At 39.9% G+C, this 22,729-nt stretch overlaps 1 pseudogene across 1 annotated transcript in view; it reads right to left on the bottom strand.

The window, feature by feature from the left end:
• Positions 1-867: 867 nt before the first annotated feature.
• The window catches only part of LOC306651171 (AP-4 complex accessory subunit RUSC1-like), a 40,749-nt pseudogene continuing 18,887 nt past the window's right edge, over positions 868-22,729 (bottom strand). The window contains exon 3 of the transcript XR_013766994.1: positions 868-5,806. The product of XR_013766994.1 is annotated as an AP-4 complex accessory subunit RUSC1-like (transcript). The remainder of the gene's footprint in view (positions 5,807-22,729) is intronic.

The following is a 22,729-nucleotide window of genomic DNA, read 5'->3' on the forward strand; positions in this document are numbered from 1 at the left end:
TTTTGGTGTTAAGTTTTTTGAGTTCTTTATATACTCTGGATATTAATTGTTTATCTGAGAAGCAGGTGGCAAAGATCCCTCATTCTCTAGGTTTTCTCTTTCCACTCTTGTTTCCTTTTCTGTGTAGAAGTTTTTTAATTTGATGCCATCCTGCTTCTTGATTCTTGGTTTTGTTTCTTGTGCTTTAGGAGTCTTATTAAGGATGTCAGTGCCTGTGCCAATATGTTGCAGTGTTCAACCTACATTTTCTTCTAGCAGTTGCAGAGTTTCTAGTCTGACTCATAGGTCCTTGATCTACTTTCATTGACTTTTGTGCACAGGAAGAGATAAGGGTCAAGTTTCATTTTTCTACATATGGATATTTAGTTATCTTGGCAACATTTCTTATGAAGGCTGTCTTCTCCAATATGTTTTTGGCACCTTTGCTGAGTATTAGATGATTGTAACTATGTTTTGGAATTTTTGATAAAAGCAAAAAAGAATTGAGCAAGGAGTCACTTGACACCATGGTATCTTAAGAGTACTTTTAGCAAATAACTCATCTGTAATTTTGAATTATGCTTTAATATTTTAGGGGAGTCTGAAAACAAGAAACAAAAAAGGTAATCTACAAATAGCTTAATCCATACTTAGTAAACAAATGATTTAGGTGACCAATATATCAATTTGTTTAATATGAATATCTTGGAATAAGCAATAAATGAAGAGGCATAATCTTTCCTAAACCTGATTTATTTCTCAGTCATATGGATAGTAATTTCACTGTTGATGTTATTTGACATAAATAATTTGAGACATGTAGATTATTCCATATTGTAATTACCTTCTGTTGAAATGTCCATATCTAATTACAAATAATTATCCTGTAATATTTTTTGTATATATTTTCTCAGACATTCTCTTGTGAGAAACAAGTTGATTAATATTTTTCTTTTCATATTTTTCAAAGATTTTTGTATGTTTGTCTGTAAAACATCAGCTGTGTTGCTAAAAATGAATATTTATTGTGTTCTGCTTGTTGTTGGATGGGAAGCAATGTTGACAAATTATTAAATTACTCTTGAAACCATAATTATTATAATTTCTTTTGCAGCAATCCATTTGAAAGAAAAAAGTGCCACAGCCTTTAAACTATCAGTGAACCAAGAATACTTGTTAATGACTCCTACGCACAGAGAATGTTGGACAGTTTTAGGCTTATTTTCAATTGATGTTCAACGACTATTTCCAGTTTACTTTCTCAACTTCTGTGCCAGAGACCTGGCACTAGATAAAGCTCAGATATACAAGAAAATAAGGAAGTGACTGATGAAATTATATCACTGAGTCTATAGTTAAACAGCTCATTCCGTCCAGAGATAATAAAAACTCTTGCTTGCAGTCATTTTTGGATGAATTCCACTACTTGCATTGAGCAAATCCCCATCTTCCTAAGCCATGGGTTAGACTCCCAGAGGTTGGGTGACCTGTAGCAGGCACTGTTGGCACTCTGCCCAGATTTTCTTGGATGCTTATTCACTGTTTATGTGCCAACCCATGACTCTCCACCAACCATACTTTTCCACCCAACAGCCTGACCTACAGCTCCTGTTTGGAGTTGTGTTTTCTAACTACTGGAGCCATTTTGTGCAAATGTACACATTTTGTGCAAATGTGCAGATAACTTTGGAGGGCTGAAAGTTACTCTCCTCCAGTGATGGTTAAGTCCTGGAAGCCCAAATTCCTGCCTCAGGTTAGAACAAATTCTGAGGTATAACCTGTACTGTAGAGTCCATTGCAGCATCAGGCTGAAGCCATCCACTTGCAGGACTTTGTTAGACCTCACGACCTGGCTTAACTTCCTCCCTTTTCCTTTCTATTTTACCATTTCCTTACTTCCTTTACTTCTTCACTGCCCTTACTTCTTTAATAAACCACTCTCACATAAATCTTAATCTTAGAATTTGCTTCAAGGGGAACCTGGATTAATAATTGACCCAAAACCCTAACCTTTATCTTTAACCTTTATCTTCACCAATACTACATCATTAAGATTTGAGGGGATTCAGAAGGTAGTCTGCTTACTGTTACTGCCTTTTCTCTCTCCATGTTTTTTGTTTTTGTTTTGTTTTGTTGGTTCTTGCAAGAATTCACCAGTATTCTAACTTCTTATATCCCCTTTTACACAGTCACCATCTTTGGACTATTGATAGCATCAAAATGTATACAATTGTATGGTAGCTTGTACATAATTTCTTTTTTTCCAACTCCCACACTTCTGGGGACAAAGGAGGAATGAGGCAGACCAATACCATAGGTCCACCTACCAGGGCTGTCCAGGCTTCAATTCAGCACCTAGCACAGCATGAGTACATTATAAATACAGGCAGCATGGGATAGAGAGAATAGGAGAGCTTCGATACACAGAAAGGAGACTAGAGGCCCTTCTAGGCTTGGGGGGGCCAAAGCATATTTAGCATATCCCATCCCTATTTGGCACAGTCCACTTAGGGATGGAGAAGAGGGCTAGATTCCATTTTACAGATAGGACGGGAGATGTTCCCTTATACAGATGGGAAAGAGGAGAGAGGTTGCTTGGGAAGGGATTCCTCTTTAATATTTGGAAGACCAGATTTCGCCTTACAAACTGGCATGGAGGGAAGAAAAAAAGTTTATTTTAAATATTAGCAGAATGATGTGGGAAGAAATATCATTTTGCAGACTGGAAAAAGGCTTCTTGGGATGGTCAGTTTACATAGTGTTTAGGAGCTGTTCCATTCCCAGGTGACAGGGAGACATACATAGGAAAGAAAGTCTCTCAGAGCTAAAGAACAAGAGAGATATACCCCAGTGTCACCAACCCTTCCCTGTCATCCTTCCCACAGTGGAGCCAGTCCTCACCCACTTTGGCAATGACAGCCCTTCTCCATGCAGGAAGCTTAACTGATCAGGTCCTGCCACAGTGTTGTCACAGAGAAATCAAACTGCCCTGTGGGCCTGTGCCATGCTGAGTGCTAAAGCCAAAAGCTCTTTCTGAGAAGGAGTCTCACAGGTGCCCTGCTTCACAAGAACCAACATACTCATTGTTGTGGACTTTAAGGCTCCACTCTCAGATTCTGTGGGGACCCCAGACAAGCCAAACAGTCTCCCAAGTCACACTTCTGCCTGGTGCCACTTCCTCTGCTGGCCGGAGTCTTTCCTGTGTACCTTCTACTGCAGTTCCTTGTTGCCTAGGTCCCCCAGGGAAGAGGGAAGCCCTCTGTGTCCCCAGAGGCATAGACCTGGGAAGCCCGAATCAGCTGCTCCCACCAGCTGACTGGTGTGGGACGATTTGGAGGTGCTGAATAGTTGGGCGCTTCCTCCCCAGAAGGGCCCCAGAGACTCTGGGCCAGTCACCCCCACCCCCACATTCCCAGTGCAGCATGTCTTGTACAGTCTGCTGCAGGGCTAGAGGCGGGTCCGGAGGGGCAGGGGCCCGAGGTTGGCCCAGGGGCAGGTGGGGTGGAGGTGCTCAAAGAGCAGGTCCAGGTATAAGGTAAGCCCCAACAATGACTGCCGTGTAGAAGTAATAACTCTGTGGACAGGGACGGGAAGTCACCCCACACCAGGGAGAAGAATCCCATGGGCAAATACAGAAGGAACAGCAGGCCTGCATCTTCCCGGAGACTGGAAAACCACAACTTCAACTGCTTGGTCTTGAGGAGGACGAGGATGAAGGCATGAAAGCAACTGTGGAGGCTTCTCAGTGGGGTCAAATGATCAACTTGGCTGTACAAGGATCCCAGGGAACTGCTGGAGTCTGGCTTCACAGATGCCTCCACCAGGCTCCAGGTACTGCTTCTGCGCTGCCTGGTGATGAGGTCCTTCTAGAAAAGCTTCAGCCCATCTGCCACCAGGGTATGGAGTGTCAGGCAGAGGGTGGTCAGCACCAAGTGCCCCACATCTGGGCTCAGCCTGCTGTCCCCCAACCGAGCCTTCTGAACCAGGTTCAGGGCAGCCCTGAAATGCCAGATGATTTTACCCACTGAGGCGCTGACTATCAAGGGATCTTTTTTGGCTCAGTCCCACTATGGGCTTCTGCCATCCACAGCCGCTGGGTCCCACAACTTTGAACAACCAAGAACTACAGACTTCTCCACCCAGGAAGTCCCCAGGCGGGATGGCTGCATACCCCCGCCCAGCCGACTAGAACCTTTAGGGTAAGAGGTGACTAGGCCAGGGACCTGTATTTAATTTCAAAATAGCATTTAGTGCAAAAAGTTGGAAACATAAGGTACCTACCTAATTTAGCTCTGGTGAATGGGGCTTTAAACATTAATTCTCCTAATCAAGGTCTTACAGATCCAGTGTACTAATTTTGGCAACTATTGTTATTATGAAGCAGCATGACTGGCTGAAATATAAGGCAAATCCTCAACTACTCATACATTTAAAATACTTGCAATAAAGAAAGAATTATCTCTTGCTCATATTTCACTCCATATGTGTAATTGCAAATATAATGATAAAAAATATTTCAACTCTTTTGGAGAACCACAGTCAAACACATTCACTCATAAAGGAGTGATCCTGAATTCACAATATTCCTTGATATAAGTGGTCAGTTACCAGTTTGAATTTTATGATGCCCAGAACTTATTTGACAACCTTGCTTATAATTTCTTAGATTAATAAGAATTCTTACTTTGTAATTACTTCTCAAATCTCCCTGGAATAATAGAAATAATTAGATAAGTGTTAGTGTAAATAATCCAACTTCTATTTTTGTAAATGTATTTTAAAATAATTGATTACTCAAGCATTTGCTAAGTTCCTGAGATGACAGCAGATGTATCTAAAAGTAGGACACAAAGTCAGAGCCATTTTCCTAACTATAATAATTTTTCCTCACAGCTCAAAGATTAAAACAGAAGTAGACAGTTGGATTATTAATCACTGTCACAAATTATTTTTCTCTGAACTGGAAGCTCTTGAAAATCCAGGGGATGCTTCTTTTTTTATTTTTATTTTTTACAGACTGCATTTTGATTCACTGTACACAAATGGGCTACATCATTTCATTTCTATGGTTGTGCTCGATATAGATTCATACCATTCATGTAATCATACATGTACATAGGGTAATGATGTCTGTCTCATTCCACCATTTTTCATAACGCCCCTCCCACTCATTTCCCTCTATGTAATCTAAAGTTCCTCCATTCTTCTCTCACTCTCCACCCCACCCCATTATATATCATCATCCATTTATCAGGGAAAACACTCGGCCTTTGGTTTTTGGGATTGGTTTATTTCACTTAGCATGATATTCTCCAGTTCCATCCATTTATTTGCAAATGCCATAATATTATTCTTCTTTATGGCTGAATAATATTCCATTGTGTATATATACCACAGTTTCTTCATCCATCTGTTGTCTTCTACTTGCCATACCTGTTGGGGGACAGGGTATCCCTGATGTCAGAGCATGAAGATGATTGGCTCAATTAATGGCTCCTGCTTCTTGGTTTTTAACAAAATAGGTCTTTACTCCAGGACTTTGGGTATATGAATTCAGGGATAGATGGCAGAGTCCTACTCTGGACCTCCTCAAGTTTTTTTCCTATGATGTATTTACTTTTTGTTTTTGTGTTTTGAGATAGGGTCTGGCTTCTACTGGATTCTCAAGTGTTTTCATCTTCAGAATTTGGTTAAAAATCCCTGCACACATAATGTGACCTTTGACCTCCCACCAGGTTTGACCTCATGCCACGCCAGCTTCAAAACTACGTGATGAGTAAAGCTCTTGTTCATCCTGCTATAAGTCTTCAAGGAAGCAGCTTAAAGCCTGGAAAGGAGAAACGAATTCAGGCAGCTGAAACATACACATTGTTCAGCCGTATTTTCTAAGTTGTTTCCAACTAGACTGTTGAAAGTATGGTAGAATGTACAGCAGCAACAAAACCTGAGTTGTAGCATTGAGTCAAAAGTGTCAGTAATTATAATAGGTAATATACAAAACTTGAACCAGAACAGTAGAAGTTAGGAAATAAATAATAATTATATCATGGATGTGTTTTGAGGGCAAAGCCAATGGGGTTTTCTAAACAAGTAGTGAAAAATGTGAGAAAAAGAAAGTTAAAGATGGAATTCAGGCCTGATCAGCTGGTAAGATGGAGAAGCCATCAACCACATGGAGAAAACGGCAGATGAGGGACATTGGGTGGGAAGATCTGGATTTCTGGTTTTTGATATGTTCAATTTGAGATGCCTGTTTCAGTTTATGGGAAAGTCCAATCTGGACATAGGACTTGAGAGTCATTATCATATAGGTAATTCTTAAAACCATGAGACTCTTTGGGATCACCAAAAGAGAAAGGGAAATAAAAACAAGAAGAAGATCAAGGACAGAGCCCTGGGACCTGGCAATTTAAGGTGTGGGAAAGATGAAGAGGAATCAGCAAAGGAGGGTGAGAAGGAAATGTCACTGAGACAGGAGAATGCAGTACCCCAAGAGCCACATACCATAGATTACATTTCCTAAAGAAGGCCTCAATGTTATCTCCCTTCCAAGAGATGGGTACTATGTTCCCTTCTTATGAATTTGTCGGGTCTGTGACTATGGTAAAAAATGAAATTAGATGATTCCCAAAGCTAGGTGATAAAAGGCAAGACAATACAGATTTTGTCTGGCCTCTTTCATGCCTCGGTTGGGCTGAGCCACTGTGTAAGTTTTCTGACTACTCTGGTGCTGATGCTGCCATGCTGAGGAGAACAGAGAGACACACAGAGAAACAGGGACAGAGATGCCAAGGTAGCACAAGTGTTCTAGGAGTTTGAGTCTTTCCAACCCAGGCAGCAGGTATATGAGTGAATGAATTTCAGATTATTCCAGGCCAAACCTTCGGGCCACCCCAGCTAACACCAAGTGGGGCAGAAATGAGTTGTCCCCACCATGCCCTGTCCAGATTGCAGATCCATGAGCAAAATAATAAGTCATTAAGTTTGGGGATCATTTGTAACGCAGTCCTAATAACTGGAACATCAAGTGCAGACAGACACCTCTCAGAGAAGAAAGTACTCGGTTGTTTCTAAGTCTGCTACAGGTAAAGTGAGATGATGGTTAAGAACTAACTGCCAAATTAATGAGGTAGAAGAGACCAGGAACACTCAAGAGTGATGAGGGCAGAGCTGAAATCTAGTGGGTTTAAGAAAGAATGGGAATTGAATTGGAAAGAGCCAGTAATGACAACTGCATCGAGGAGTTCTTAAAAAGAGATTTGAGAAGTGGGGCAGTAGCTGGAGAGGAAAGTGGAGTTAGAAGAGAGGCTTTGAGACTTCCATGTGGGAGATGTAGTAGTACATACATGAACTGCAATGACCCAGCAAAAAGAGGAACATGGATGATGTGAAAGAGAAAGGAGAGTTTCTAGAGACACTTCCAGGAGAGGTAAGCGGGCATAGAATCCATGATTGGGATGCAGGTGGAGGGAATGGCTTAAACTGGAGCTTAGGCAGCTTGTTCAGAATTAGTGATGAAAGCAGGTAAGTGGGTTCTCACAGTGGTGCATAGAAGAATGAATTGTAATTTTATTGCTTCCATTTCCTTAGTGCAGAACAAATAATCTAGGACAATATGTGGGTTTAGCAAGCAGGATTAGGGGCACACTTGAAGTTCATAATCATGAATTTAAAAGGAGGACATTTAGTGTGGCGAAGCTATTGTTCGGTCACATCCAGTGACCCAGAGGCAAGCACAAAGATGGAGCATTTGATTTCACCAGGATTAAGGTGCTATCAAGAGAAAACTAATAAGAAAGAGGAGCAAGGGAGGTGGGGGTCTATACAAAGGAACCACTAGACTGATTGCCTGGGGACTTTAACCCAGGCTAGGAGGAAAGGGAAGATGTGTGGGGGTTGGGGAATCAACTCTTACTGCAAGATGCAGTAGGTTTCCCCATAGGATTGTTATGTACTTGATCCGCATTCTGAGAGCAAGGATATTTGGAGAAGTTAAAATGCTTGCAAACAAAGTTGTAAGGAAGTGGCAAAGCTGGGATTCAAACCTGGGCAACTCAGCTCCTGTAATTATGAAAACATTGCCTTTTACAGCCCAATTTCCCCTCAGAAAGAAAGGAGAGAGATAAGAGCAATCGGCAATGATAGTCATTAAGAGCTCTGAACACCACGAGCTCTAGAGAAATCTCAGGGAGAGTTCCCTGTGTTGTAAGAGCTTGGTTTTAAGTCCTGAGTGACATTATATCATGTGCTTTATTTTTCTTAGAAACTAGTTCTAATTCTTTGACAGGGATTCAGCAAATAGTTGACCTGTGGGTGGAGAAACACAACTAGTAGTTTCAGTCCATCTCGTGAGCCTGGTGCACGTACACTTCCTTACTGGCCTATTTCCTGCAGCCCATGGGAGAGTTCATCAAAGGAAGCACATGTCATAATTACATCATGAACCAATTGTTTAAAGTTTCTGTTATGGCCAATTAATCATAATGAGATTCAGGGGCTCTCTGTTTCAACCCTGCTGAGATGCTTTGGCTAATAGCATCATGTCCCAGTTATGAGAGGATATTTGTAAGAGGAAGTTTGGTAAGGGAATATGACAAAGCTCTTGTGTGTATTATGCTCTCAATTGTATTTGCAATATCATTTCCTATTGTTGACTGTCCTGTAATTCTGGTCCTGTGGCAACTCTGGCGTTAGTAATATGTTATTTCCAGAGGAGGTGGTTTGGGTGGAGAAGAAGCAAGAGCTAAGGGGTTGTTCCCTGGGTGTTTAAAAAGGTGGGTTAGCTTGACTGCAATTATCTTCTCTTTCTTTTTGCTGGAGCCAAAGAGAAAGAGAAACCTGAATAAGTTTGATGATTTAGGAAATTAGCATTCTAAAGTGATTTGAAGAAAATGAGACTGTTCATTACCAAAATAAGGTTGTGGAGAAGGAGGAATTTTTTCTCTACCCATTATTCAGGCCATGTGTTCCCACCGACTCTAGCCCTCTACCTCCCAGCCCCATTGAGATTTCTGGGGTATTCCATTACTTTATAAATCCCTGACCCAAGGCACAAAAGAAAGAATACAAATTTTGACCTCAGAAAAATCTGAGTTTTTTTCTAGGTTCCATCTACTAATGTGTAGCCTTGAGCCAGATAAGGCTCTCTGAGCCTCAGTTTCCTTCTTCGCAAATGGAAATCAGAATGCCCACCTTGTAGGGTAGTTTGTGAAGTTTAAATGAAATGAAATATGAAAAACAACTGTCTGCTTACTGTTGGTACATTGATCTTGTGCTTAGGTTTCTTCAACTCATCCCTTGATTCTTCCTTCCAATTCTTTATCTTGGTATTAGTGTTTACAATGTCTCCTGCACTCCAGCTTATTTAATGCACCCTCCCTTCCTCCATTTACCCTCCTTTTTTCTTCTAGCATCCAAAATCCTAATTCCTCAATAAAGTCTTTCCAACTATTCAGAAGCTATAGTTTGCTTATCAAGTTTCCTTTGGGGGGCTGGGGATATAGTTCAGTTGGTAGAGTGCTTGCCTCGCAAGCACAAGGCCCTGGGTTCAATCCCCAGCATCACCAAAAAAAAAAAAAAAAAAAAAAAAAAAAGTTCCTTGAAATTCCCACATGACATCAATTATCCACTCATTCTTCCTTCAATCATTCGATTTATATACTAGTATGATACCACATTGGTATCATTGCTGAAATCTTACTTTTTGGAAGAACTTTATGTTGTTTCCGACATATTTTAGCATGTATTGTCTCAGTGGAGTTTTTATGACATCCCGTGAGGTAAGGAGGACAGATATTATCATCATTTTCTACTTTATAAGTGTAAAAACAACATGGGGGAGGTGGTGGCTTACCAACCCAAGATCATCAAACTGTTTTCAGAAGTATGTTAAGAGGTCATCATGATCCAGCATATACTTCTGACCTTCAGGAGCCACCTGCCCTTGTCCATTCTCTCTTATGCTGTATGTGACCCTAATTCTTGCAATGAAATTATCTGACTGCAGAGCCCCAGCAATGTGGGTCTCTAGTGTATTCTAGTCACTTTTCCCAGGTTACCCTGTAGAGCCTGTTTTAAGGGTCTTAAGATGATGTAATCCCATTTTTCTTTAGCCTGAAATTTTCTTAAGTGCTGAAGAGCAAGAAATATTGATTTTGATTTTCTGACAGCTTAGAAACATCAGGAGCAATACCTTGATCTTTATGGTAAAGCAAGATCTCCACCAAAATATTAAGTTTTGGATTAAAGAATTGGCAAATTCTTTGATCAAACTGGTTCAGCCATCCCTAATTACAATTTATAAATTCAAGAGTATGCTAATTCTTATTGTTATAGAACATACTTATTCCTTATCTCAGACAAGTGCAGTGTGCTTGGATAAAGTTAATCCTTACTGTTTATGTCTCAATGCTTATATTGCTCAGTCTCTAAAAATTTATTACACTCTGATATTGGCGACATAATAACCTTCTAACTATACCTAGATTCTAGAAAAGTTTAGAAAGCATTTGAAAGGATTTAAGTGCCCCCAGACAAATTCATGTAATCTTGATGATGTCATTTGTGTTTCATATGGCCCCTTTTCAAACTCGAACCTCATCACGAGTACCTAAGAACACAAACAGATATAACTCTGAAACATGCTTTAATGTTCGAAGTATGTATCCATATTTATACTGGCATTAGGAATAAGTCAAGATCCTTTCTTTCCTTCCTGAACCAGTTGACTCATATGCCACTTGCCATTAACTTGGCACATTTTTTAACACTTTGTGGGTTTGTGGCTTTTTGTTTTATCTTCTAAGGAAGTTTTATATAGATAGCATAAGAAACATAAGGTTGAATTATTGTGGGCATTATCCCTTGGTCACTTAAGCTAGATTTAAAAGACAATATTGTACATATAAAGAAATATTTGGAAATGGACTTTCAATTTAGCAGTGTGCATCATACATTTACTTTGCATTAAGCAATGGGAGAGAAAAACAGATCTCAATATGGGCTTGCTTTTTGAGCACATGAGATTTACCCATAAAACAAGGAACTACTAGGGATAATTCAAAACAAGTACTGGATAGAGTCTAACCAGTTGATAGGTAGAGCATGAAATGTGATAGACAGCCATAAAAAATCCCACAGATTTTAAGAAATTAAACAAACTTTGATTGAGCACAGGACAAAGTTTGAATGAAGTTATACAATTGGGAGCAAACCTAAAGTATTCATAGAACATAAAAAGTGGAGGAGACTTGTTCCTAAAGAAAGAAAAAGGTAAAGAAAGAAAAGGTGAGAAATTTGGCTTACTGGGCCAGGTGATGATAGTTAGGCAAAGTTTAGATTTGATGTGATATGAAATGGTAAGCCTTTCTGCATACTTGAGCTGAGGTGTGGCTTGGTGAAATGATGTATAAGCAAGATTACTGCAGCAATGGAATGTAGGATAGAGTGGAGGAACAAAAAATCAAAGAGGCCAGTGGTTACTGGGTTCCTGGTGCTGAGTGAAAGAATTAAGTAGGCCATAGTAGAAATGTTGAAAGAGGATAATTTGGAGGGAAAACATTTAGGGCAGTGATTCTCATATATGGGAAAAATCAGACTAAAGGTGGCCAAGAAGTAGTCTAATGAGATAGAGAATGGGAGACTGATGTAGGCTTTGGGGAGAGCAGGGACAAGAATGATTGAAAGCAGCGTGCAGAAAGCAATGCAACCAGGAGAGACTGGAGGGATGGAGAAATTTGTTAAGTGGCAATGACTTCCTCATGTAGGCTGGTGGAGATTGAAATGAAGGGATGACCTCCAAGGAAAATTTCAAGGCACAAGAGATTTGCTTTAATGAAAGAGAATAGTGTAAAAGTTAGTAGTCTGGATTTGACAAATATTGAAACCATTTCAATATAGAAAGAAGGATACAATAAGGGAAGCTGTATCACAGCTTGGGAGGGGAAGCTGACTATTCACACAGGCTGAATGTGAAATATTAGTTGGGTACTCTGGTGGAAATGTCTAGAAGGGCCTCAAGTGGAGTGAGAAGTTAGGTAGGACAACATCAAAGATTAAGTACCTGTTCAAATTGAAATCCTGTACCAGTGCAGATGTGCCACCCATCTTTTATGCCTTGACCACCTTGGATTTACCCTGTATCATCAGGGGTTAAGGTCAAAATAGCCAGTAAGAATGGTATCAAACAGGTAGAGGGAATCCTGAGATCCAGCTTTCATCCTTATTCTTCTGAGTTTTTTAGCGGGCTCCCTGATGTACACCTGACCTCTGCCATCCAGCACAAACTGTCCTGATTACTAAGTTTGAAGGACTATGATTATCTTACTGAGGTTTCTCACAAGTATGATTCACATCACTCAGCTTCAAATGAATCTGAAGCTATGGATCCCAGCTATCAATCTCAGGTAGAAGGGGTAGGTTGAAAGACTGTTAATCCTTGACTTATGCAGCCTGTGATAACCCTCTAGACCTTGAGCCCCAAAGTAGCAGTTCATACTGGCACATCCTATTCATCCTGTCCAGTCCAGTCACAGAGAGCCCACCTTGTCCTGAAGTAGTCTCCACATCAAAGAGGTCCTTCCCTTCTCATCTCTCTTCTCTTTCCGACTGGGAACTTGGTTGCTGTTTTCTCAATTTGTGTCTTTTTCCCGTTTAATGGAATTTGGCAATCTGCCTCTCTAGGCCTTGTTTCTTTCACTCAACCTTAAGTTGATTGAAACTAAAAACTTCCATCAACCTTAAGTTTTTAATTAAGTAGAATACTTTCTCCTTTTGTCTTATGCTGACATTAGGTTTTTAAAAATCCTCTCTCTCTCTCTCATACACACACACACAAAAACTATTGCAGTTACCAACTCTATCTTCCCCGTTAGTAAATACAATTTTTACCTATATATGTAAAACTGAGTCTGTTTTATAAGAAATCATAGCATTGTGGATGAAACTAAACAATCATTCCCTTCTGTCACCCTGGCTTCCTCCATCTTTCCAAGATCACCATTGTTGTAAGTTTGTTCTCCGTCTTTCCAGATCTTATTTATTTTATTTTAATTAAGTAATTAAGTAAGTAATTAATTAATTAGTTTATTTATCTATTTTGCAGCACGAGGGATTGAGCCCAGAGACACTAGACCACGTTTTTTATTTTTTATTTTGAACAGGATCTCGCTAAATTATCCAGACTGGCCTCAAACTTGCCATCCTTCTGCTTCAGCCTCCTGAGTAGCTGGGACTATAGGCGCTTGCCATTGCACCTAGTTATTTATTTTTCAAAGCACTATAATGTATTATAAATCTATAGATAACTGCCTCATAAAAATTAGGTAAAATAAATGACTAATAAAAAGGAGCTACTGATATCTAAATTGTATGGATGAATCTCAAACACATTAAACCAAGTAGAACAAATCAGACTTAAAAGCCTACAGACTGCATGATTCAATTCATACAACATTTTGGGAAAGATAAACCCATAAGGATAGAAAATATGTCAATGGTTGCCAGTTGCTATTTTTTGCCAACTATTGAGATCTATCCCTATTGATATGTAAAATTCCTGTTCAATTCCTTTTTAACCACTATGTAATTGTTCTATCATATAAATATATCATTTTCATATATCTAGTCCCCTACTCTTGAGCATTTAGATTATTCCCGATTCATTGCTAACATAATAGGCAGAGCAATATGTAGCTTTGTGCACATGTGGGTTTCTCAGTAGTGGGAATATAAAAGTAGAATTGTTGGGTGGCAAATGTTGTGCATTTTCAGATTTAATAAAAACTATCAAATTACCTCTGAAGTGGCAAGATAAATTTGTGCCCACCAAAACCATATGAGAATACTAATTTCCTCCAATACCCACAACCCTTCATATTATCAAAATTATAAATGTTCACCCTTATCCTTTACTATACTTCCTAAAACATTTGAAATGACAAGTTTTTTTTTTTTTATTGTAAACAAATGGGATACATGTTGTTTCTCTGTTTGTACATGAAGTCAAGGCATACCATTTGTGTAATCATAAATTACATAGGGTAATGTGTTTGATTCATTCTGTTATTTTTTTCCCTTCCTCCCCCCCCCTCCCACCCCTCTTTTCCCTCTATGCAGTCCTTCCTTCCTCCATCTTACCACCCTCCTTAACCCTAACCCTAAACCTAACCCTAACCCTAACGCTAATCCCTCCACCCTCCATTGTATGTCCTCATCTGCTTATCAGCGAGATCATTCGTCCCTTAGTTTTTTGAGATTGGCTTATCTCACTTAGCATGATATTCTCCAATTTCATCCATTTGCCTGCAAATGCCATAATTTTATCATTCTTTATGGCAGAGTAATATTCCATTGTATATATATGCCACAGTTTCTTTATCCATTCATCAATTGAAGGACATCTAGGTTGGTTCCACAGTCTGGCTATCGTGAATTGAGCAGCTATGAACATTGATGTGGCTGGTATCTCTGTAGTATGCTGATTTTAAGTCCTTTGGGTATAGGCCAAGGAGCAGGATAGCTGGGTCAAATTGTGGGTTCCATTCCAAGCTTTCTGAGGAATCTCCATACTGCTTCCAGAGTGGCTGCACTAGTTTGCAACCCCACCAGCAATGTATGAGTGTACCTTTTTCCCCACATCCTCTCCAACACCTATTGTTGCTTGTGTTCTTGATAATCACCATTCTAATTGGGAGAGATGGAATCTTAGGGTAGTTTGATTTGCATTTCTCTTATTACTAGAGATGTTGAACATTTTTTCATATATCTGTTGATTGCTTGTACATCTTCTTCTGTGAAGTGTCTGTTCATTTCCTTAGCCCATTTGTTGACAGGATTATTTGTATTCTTGGTGTAGAGTTTTTTGAGTTCTTTATAGATTCTGGAAATTAGCGCTCTGTCTGAAGTATGAGAGGCAAAGATATTCTCCCACTCTGTAGGCTGTCTCTTCGACAAATTTCATTTTGATACGGATTGCATTGGTCCCCTGCCTGGGGCTGAGATGGAATGTCTACCCCAAAGGGATGTCTATTCATTAATGTTTGAAGAGGTTTGAGTATTTTTTTCCTCTTAGCTCTGCATGCAGGTTTTTTTGCTTAGCACAAAAAGAGCCAAAATTCCAGGGTTGACTTTGAGAAATACTTGTCTTCAGGGAGTAGAAATTTAAAAAGTGGTTGAGAAACAGAAAGAAGTGGTCAAAAACATGCACGAACATCTGAGAGATAAAGAAGCACTGGAAAGAACTGGCAAGAAGGAGTTTGTGGGGGGTGGGAGGGTTTATAGGGGAGCAGGGGTGTGTTTACATCTATTGAGTCCTTATTATGCACTGGGCTCTGCGCTAATTACTTTGTGTGCATATTCTATTTAATCTTCAACAATTAAGTTCATGAGTTATTAACATGCCCATAACTCACAAGGTTCCCAGAATTCCCCTGGGCAATTAAGCTCCAGTTGCCCTGTGGTGGCAATTAGCATGATAATGCAGGCTTTAATGGCTCTTCTCCTTTCCCCATTCACTTCCTTACTCCCTACCAGTGTTTCCAAGCTTCAACTCCTAAATAAACCATTTCTACTCACATCCTTAGCTCAGAGTGGTCAGCTGTATCTCTGTGGTTAAGGAGGGGAGACGCAGAGGGTATAGTTTCCAGGCTTCTCAAGCATCCAGTGCATCTGAGCAGAGGCTGGGGTGGATACTCAGGCCAGCAGGTTGCTGGAGGATTCATCAGGGTTGAGTGTCTTCAGTCAGGTAGAGTTACTGGGAGAATGGTCAGTCAGAGAAAGAAGTTGACAATCCCTGTGGACATGAGAACAGATCATGAGCTCTCCAGTCACACTGTTACCCCTAAAGGCCAGCAATGTGTCCAGGAGCCAGGGCCACAAGGACCACTGCTCAGGAGAAGCTGAAAAGATATCATTGCCAGGGAACTCCAAACTTCTCTGCCGCACGTGATCCACACGTAATCCATCAGCATCCTCCCACGCATCCAATGGGCACCTTACAAAAGACTCTGGGAAGGAAGCAGATGAGGGAAAAATCAGAAAGACTAAGCATTGCCTTATAGGACAATTAGCAATTAGATTGAAAGAATTAAAAGTAATTGTTTTCTTTTGCTCACAGGTGTTAGAAACCTCAGAATCAAGGTCAAATAATAAAAGAAGTTCTTCTTTCTCAGCACAGTATGGCTGTGTTAAAATATGTGATTTCACACAAAAAGCATGTGGATCTGATCCATGGGGGTCCATGCTGGGACATAGTCCCTGAGGATTCAAAAATCTTGGAGAAAAAACATGCCACCACTGATAGTTAGAGACAGGAAACACACTTAACAATGTCTTCCGAACACGCTGGGGTTTGAATTGGCTTCTTTTCAATCCTTGCACACTTTCAGGAGTGGCTCTTTGTTTGTTTTAAAGTACCTCTCCACCCCTGAATTCTGGTCCTCCAGTAACAGGATGTTATACAAACAGGCCAAGTTTTCCTGCGGGCTGTGGTTTCCAGAAGGGTATCAACATGCAGGAAGGTACTTGTCTCCTCTGTTTTGTATTCCCCTAGAGTGGCTCTTTCTGCAATTTGCTAAGACAGGAACTGGCCTCCCTCAGCTCTGGCGGGACCCACTCCAGACCCTCTAAGCCAGGTCTGTGGGGACTTCAAGGCTAACATGCAACTACTATTAAGAAACTACCCAAGAGGGAGAGGGTAATGGTTCTGCCTTATGACTCTAAATTTGGCTAAGTAACACAGATCTGATTATTAAGGTGGTGATGGTGGGTGGGGAGATGCCATTACAGAGAAAATAACAGGTCCCTTTAAGGAATTTCCATGGTACCTTTGCATTGGCAAGAGTTTAATTATTCATCTGCAGCCAGCCAGATCTCAAAGGCTCAACTGACAAAGCTTCAGTCCTTTTCAGGGACCATTAGAGGAAGCATTTTGAATCCTCTCGCTTGAGTAAACATGCAGTGAGAACTTGTTCCTATGTCCTAACAATATCTGAGAATAGGACTCCAGGCCATTTCCTTTACTGGCAGCATAGTGACTTTTCATAAGGATAAGCTCAAAACATAAGGGCCAGAGGCCAGTCTGCAGCTAACAGGGAGGAAAGGGAGATCGTAACCATAGCAGCCACAAGAACAACACTAATCGTAAGGATTATGCATTGAGCCCTTTCTATATGCCAGGCCACAGTAGGCATCCTTTCTGCATCCAGATCAACCCTTTATTATCATGCCCATATTACATTTGAGGAAACTTGATCTAAGAGAAGGACTTTGTGCCAAATCCTAATTCTACCCCTCCTAAGCAACTGAGCCAGGAAGCCAAACTTAAAATCCAAGTTTGTTTTCTGTGTCTCCTCTCTCTCTCTCTATCTTTATCTCTATCTCTCAAAACTAAATGTTCAACATACTTAGTAATCAAGGATAAGAAAATCAAAACTACACTGAGATTTCATCTCACTCCAGTTAGAATGGCAATCATCATGAATACAAATAACAATAAATGGTGCTGAGGATGTAGGGGGAAAGGTATGCTTATACATTCTTGGTGGGACTGCAAATTAGTACAACCACTTTGGTAATCAGTAGGGATATTTCTCAAAAGGCTAGGGATGGAGTCAACATATGACCTTGCTATCCCACTCCCTGGTATTTATCCAAAAGAACTAACATCAGCATACTAGAGTGATACATGCATACCAATGTTTATAGCAGTACAATAGCCATGTCATGGGACAGCCTAGGTGCCCATCAACAGGATAAAGGGAAAAAGAAAATTTTATATATATGTATATATATATATATGTATATATATATATATGCAGTCATAAAGAAGATGACATTATGGTATTTGCTGGTAAATGGATGGAAATGCAGAACATCATCCTAAGTGAAATAAGCCATACTCAGAAAGTTAACAGTCAAATGTTTTCTCTCATATGAAGAAACAAGAGAAAGAGAGAGAGAGAAGAAACATAAAAGGGGGGAATCTCATGAAAATAGAAGGGAAACCAATGGAGTAGGTGAAGGGAATCAAGAAGGAGGGAAGAGAGGTGGGCTTAGGGAAGTACTTATGTTCATCATATACAGTGATAAGTCTTACTTATATATGTAATGCTCATGTACTAATTAAAATAATAAAAAAAATAATAATAATGGAAAGAAGATCATGTAAAGTAGGGCAACTGGATCTGAGGGGGGAGGAAGGGTAGGAAAGACAAGGTACTGGGGAAAGAGATTGAGCAACTTATGTGCATGTATTAATATGGCATAATGAATTCCACTATTGTATATAATTGTAATGTACCACAAAAACTTTAAATTAAAAAAAAAAAAAAACTCTTTGGTGTTACAATTTAAAAAACATAAAAAAATTACCAAAAATTTATTGTAAAATATTACAATAAAACAAAATTCAACCTGAGGGTAGCAGGAGAGGGAAGTGTAGAATGTTTAATGGGTACAGGGTTGCAGTTGGATAGAAGGAATAACTTCTAATATTCTAGAGCACAGTAGGGTGACTATGGTTTCACAATAATTAATTATGTATTTTAAATAGCTAGTAAAAAGGATTTTGAATGTTCCCAGTACAAAGAAATGATCAATGTTTGAGGTGATGGATATGCCAATTTCTCTAATCTGATCATTATATGTTGTATACCTGTATTGAAATGTCATACCATAACCCACAAATATGTACAATTAGCATGTGTCATGAAATAAATATAAAAATATGTGCACGTGTGTATGTATATATACATATTCAGACATGTGGCTGATCTTTGTTACTCCCAAGGCCGAAGATCAAGTCAGTTTATTCATGACTTATTCACAACTAATCTAAAAATAAAAAAAATATTCCAAATTCTGTACTGGCTCAGAAATGTGTTTACCACCTGCCACAGATTTGATTTCCTGCCTGACACAAGGCAAGCAGGGTGCATGAGTTGTAATTTATCACCTTTATTTAAATGTTTTTTATAGTGGGATCTTTGTACACACCCACTTTTCCTTCATGTTGGTGAATAACATGGTGACCTTTCTTCGAAATTTCTGAGACACCGAATCTTCCTTTATGCAACTTCTCCACTTGTATCCCAACATGCCATCTTGCTCCAGATCCAGAAATACAGCTGAGAAACAAGGACAAGATGAAAAAAGAGTTTCCCCCATCACTCTTGCCTCCTTGACCAAATAAAGTGGATCTTCAGAGATGTTCACTTCAGTGCATTTTCCCCCTGAACACCTGAAATAAGGTTAATGAATGTTAAATTATCTGTTTCCCTATAGCATTTTAAATATAGTTAATCCCCACCTTCATTATGTAAAGTATCAATCAAAAATTAATAAATAAGTGACTGAAAGGAAGACCAATAGAGGAGAGGAAAGAGAATAGAGGGAGGAAGGAAGGGAGGGAAAGTGGGGGCATTGGGGGTTGAAATGGAGTAAATTAAATTCCATGCATATGTGATTTTGTCAAAATGAACTCAACTATCCTGTATAACTATACTGCATTCATAAAACAAAAAATAGTAAATTCAAATTATACTTCAGTCCCTACAACTTGAATCTGTGATTTGGTTTCAGTCCGATCAGTCTTAACTTACATGATAAAAATACTTGCAAATATATGCACATTGCATAACAAGTACTGGGGAAAAAAGGTCAGCAAGGTTTGTTTTCTCTAGCCCATTTATTCACTAAGGTTTTCAGAGGGATGATCCTTTCACACATCTTATTTCTATGTGCCCATTATCAGCACAATCATAGGACCACCTCCCAAAACCAGTCTTGAGAGACAAGACAATATCTAGCAAGGTATTACTGAAAGTGTGTATTTAAGGAATAGAAACTTCTGCTCTATGGGTTTTGATGGATTCCCATATATCAGGGTAAGAATGCACAGAAAATGATTTTAAGGTTTTCATTAAAAGTAAGTTTTTTTTTGTGAACCGAGTGTGGTGATGGCACGCCTATAATCCCAGCAACTTGGGAGGCTGGGGAAGGAGGATTTCAGGTTCAAAGTCAGCCTCAACAACTTAGTGAGGCTGTAAACAACCTAGTGAGACCCTATCTCAAAATAAAAAATAAAAAGAGCTGGGGATATGGTTCAGTGGTTAAGTGCTCTTGGGTTCAACTCCTGGTACCAAAAAAAAAAAAAAAAAAAAATTAACTTTTAATCAGATCATGGGCTTTTTTCATATATCAGGTCATGTAATATGCGCTGCCACCTCTAAGTCTCCCTGGTCCAGGTTAAACTGTATTTGCTCTATTGACCCAGTTCCTACCAGGATAGAACACCCCACAATGCTGACTTTAATTTTCCAGTGCTCAGCTTTTGATAATCTGTGTTTTGGTTTCATTTACACCAAGATGCTCCAGGACCTCACCTTCCTTTTTCCCTTCTAAGGCACTCTGTCAGCAGCCAGTGAGACCTCCAAGGGCATGTAGGAAACCATGACAACAGCACCCACAATTAGCATTTCCAAAGTACTTCTGAAGTCCTGGGTCACATGCCAAGTGCCTTAGTGGGACATACATTTACTCCCCACAGAAGCTCTGTGCTGAAGATGTGAACTTGCATTCAGCAGGCAACAGGTGGCACTCACGGAATCCAGCTGCAATGAGTTCAATGAAGGAATATTTACAGAGGTGAGGGTAGGGTTAAGGGATCAACATATGATGGTGAGGTGCCCAAGGGATAGCAAAAGTGGGGAGTCTTTACCGCAGTCCAGTGAGAATCAACATCACAAAAGAGTAGCTATTTCTCCAAAATATGGCTGCAAAGGAGCACAGCCACTTGTGCTGGGCCAGAAAGGAGCATTTGTGGATAGAGTGATTGAGGGAGAAAAATGTGAATATCCCTGACCTCTCTCTCCTGTACGTGGCTCTCCTTTGACCACACCCAACTGGCAGGCAGGGAATCTCAGAACACACTACCCAGAGAGGTCAGCCTCCTACGTATAGAATAGAACCAAGAAGTGTAGAGAATGAATCCAGGGAAAGCACATGAGGAAAAGGCAGCATACCATAGTTAGTCTTGCTTTCATTCCTGTGCGAAATATCCATGCAAAATATGAGACAACAGGATTCAGAGAGTTTCAGTAATTTGTGCCAGTTAAGTGGCAAAGATAGATATTTGTAACAACGCTGCCTGACTTGGAAGCCCATTGTCTAAGCCACTCCATAATGTGTTTTCTGAGGTCCTGTCTCTATCTCCAAATCAGACCCAACTGATCTGAGCCCTGCCTATTGACCAAATCTATTATTTCCCCTGTGATAAGCAGTTTGGAGGCCAGAGCCTTTTTCTCAGGCCCTCTTTCTGTTCTAGGAAAGTAATTTCAGCATGTTGCCACATACTGTTGGTTACTCTGAAATAATCAAAGACTTGATTTTTGTTTCACCCTATACAGCCTAATACTATGTAGTGAACTGTTGTCTTCTGGGAAGTTACCTGTATTAGTGTTTCTGTTACTATAATGAAATGTCTGAGGTTTGGTAAACAAAAATGAGAAGTTGATTTAGCTCATAATTTTGAAGCTTCAAAGTCTAAACAGTATAGTGCCAGCCCTGGAAAGTGTCCTCTGACCATATCACCTTATGGTGGATGGCATCATGGGGGGGCGGGGGTATGTGTGTGAGGGAGAGATTACATAATAAGATGGAAAGCCAAAGAGCCACTGGAATCCCACAAGAATCATGTTAACCTCTTCCAAGAGCAGTGCCCCCAGTGATCAGCCCCCCAACTAGGTTCTACATCTTATAAGTTCTTTTACCTCTTAACATCACCACACTGGGAAACAAACTTTTTATACATGAACCTTTGGGAACACACTCAAACCATATCAAAACTGCAGCAATGCCCCACATTAAAATTCTTTCTATAGTCCATGCCACACTATCGGTGAGCTGACATTAGTGAGCATGAGATTTCACACTACCTCCAGGTACATCCTGTGCCACAGTCATCTCTCCATACCCCATGACCCTGTGCATGGAGTAGAGGCTCTACCACTGTTTGTTACTTCTGCTAAGACAATACTCTGAGGCAGACTCCATTGTTTCATTGAGTAGGTTGTTCATGCCTTTGGTTTGTGTCTCTGTGCCTTCCTCAATCCCAATAATTCTTAAATTTGGTCTTTTCATGATGTCCCATAGTTCTTGGAGATTCTGTTCATGATTTCTTACCATCTTCTCTGTTTGGGCAACATTATTTTCAAGATTAAATATTTTGTCTTCATTGTCTGAGGTTCTGTCTTCCAAGTGGTCTAGTTTTTTGGTAATGCTTTCCATTGAGTTTTTTATTTGGTTTATAGTTTCCTTCATTTCAAGGATTTCCATTTGGTTCTTTTTGAGAATCTCTATCTCTTTGTTGAAATGATCTTTTGCTTCCTGCAGGTGCTCTTTCAGCTTATTGGTATTATCATTCATTGCCTGCATTTGCTCTCTTATCTCATCCTTTGCTTCGTGAATCATCTTAATCATGTATAATCTGAAGTCCTTTTCTGACATTTCTTCTAACATACTGTCATTGAATTCTATTAATATAGAATCTAGATTTGTTTGGATCATTTTCTTCCCTTGTTTTTTCATGTTGTTCATGTATCTTCCTCTCTAGCAGTGCAGAGCTGGGGTATTGCAGATTTCCCCCGATAGGCTTATAGTGGCCCTATAGGTTTCCAAAACCCTTTCTTTAAGGGGAGATCAATATTAGCAGTGCCCAATTCAGACACTATGCAATCCTAGACCAAATAGCCCT

This window comes from Sciurus vulgaris (assembly GCF_902686455.1).
Source record: "Sciurus vulgaris genome assembly, chromosome: 2".
NCBI lineage: Eukaryota > Metazoa > Chordata > Mammalia > Rodentia > Sciuridae > Sciurus > Sciurus vulgaris.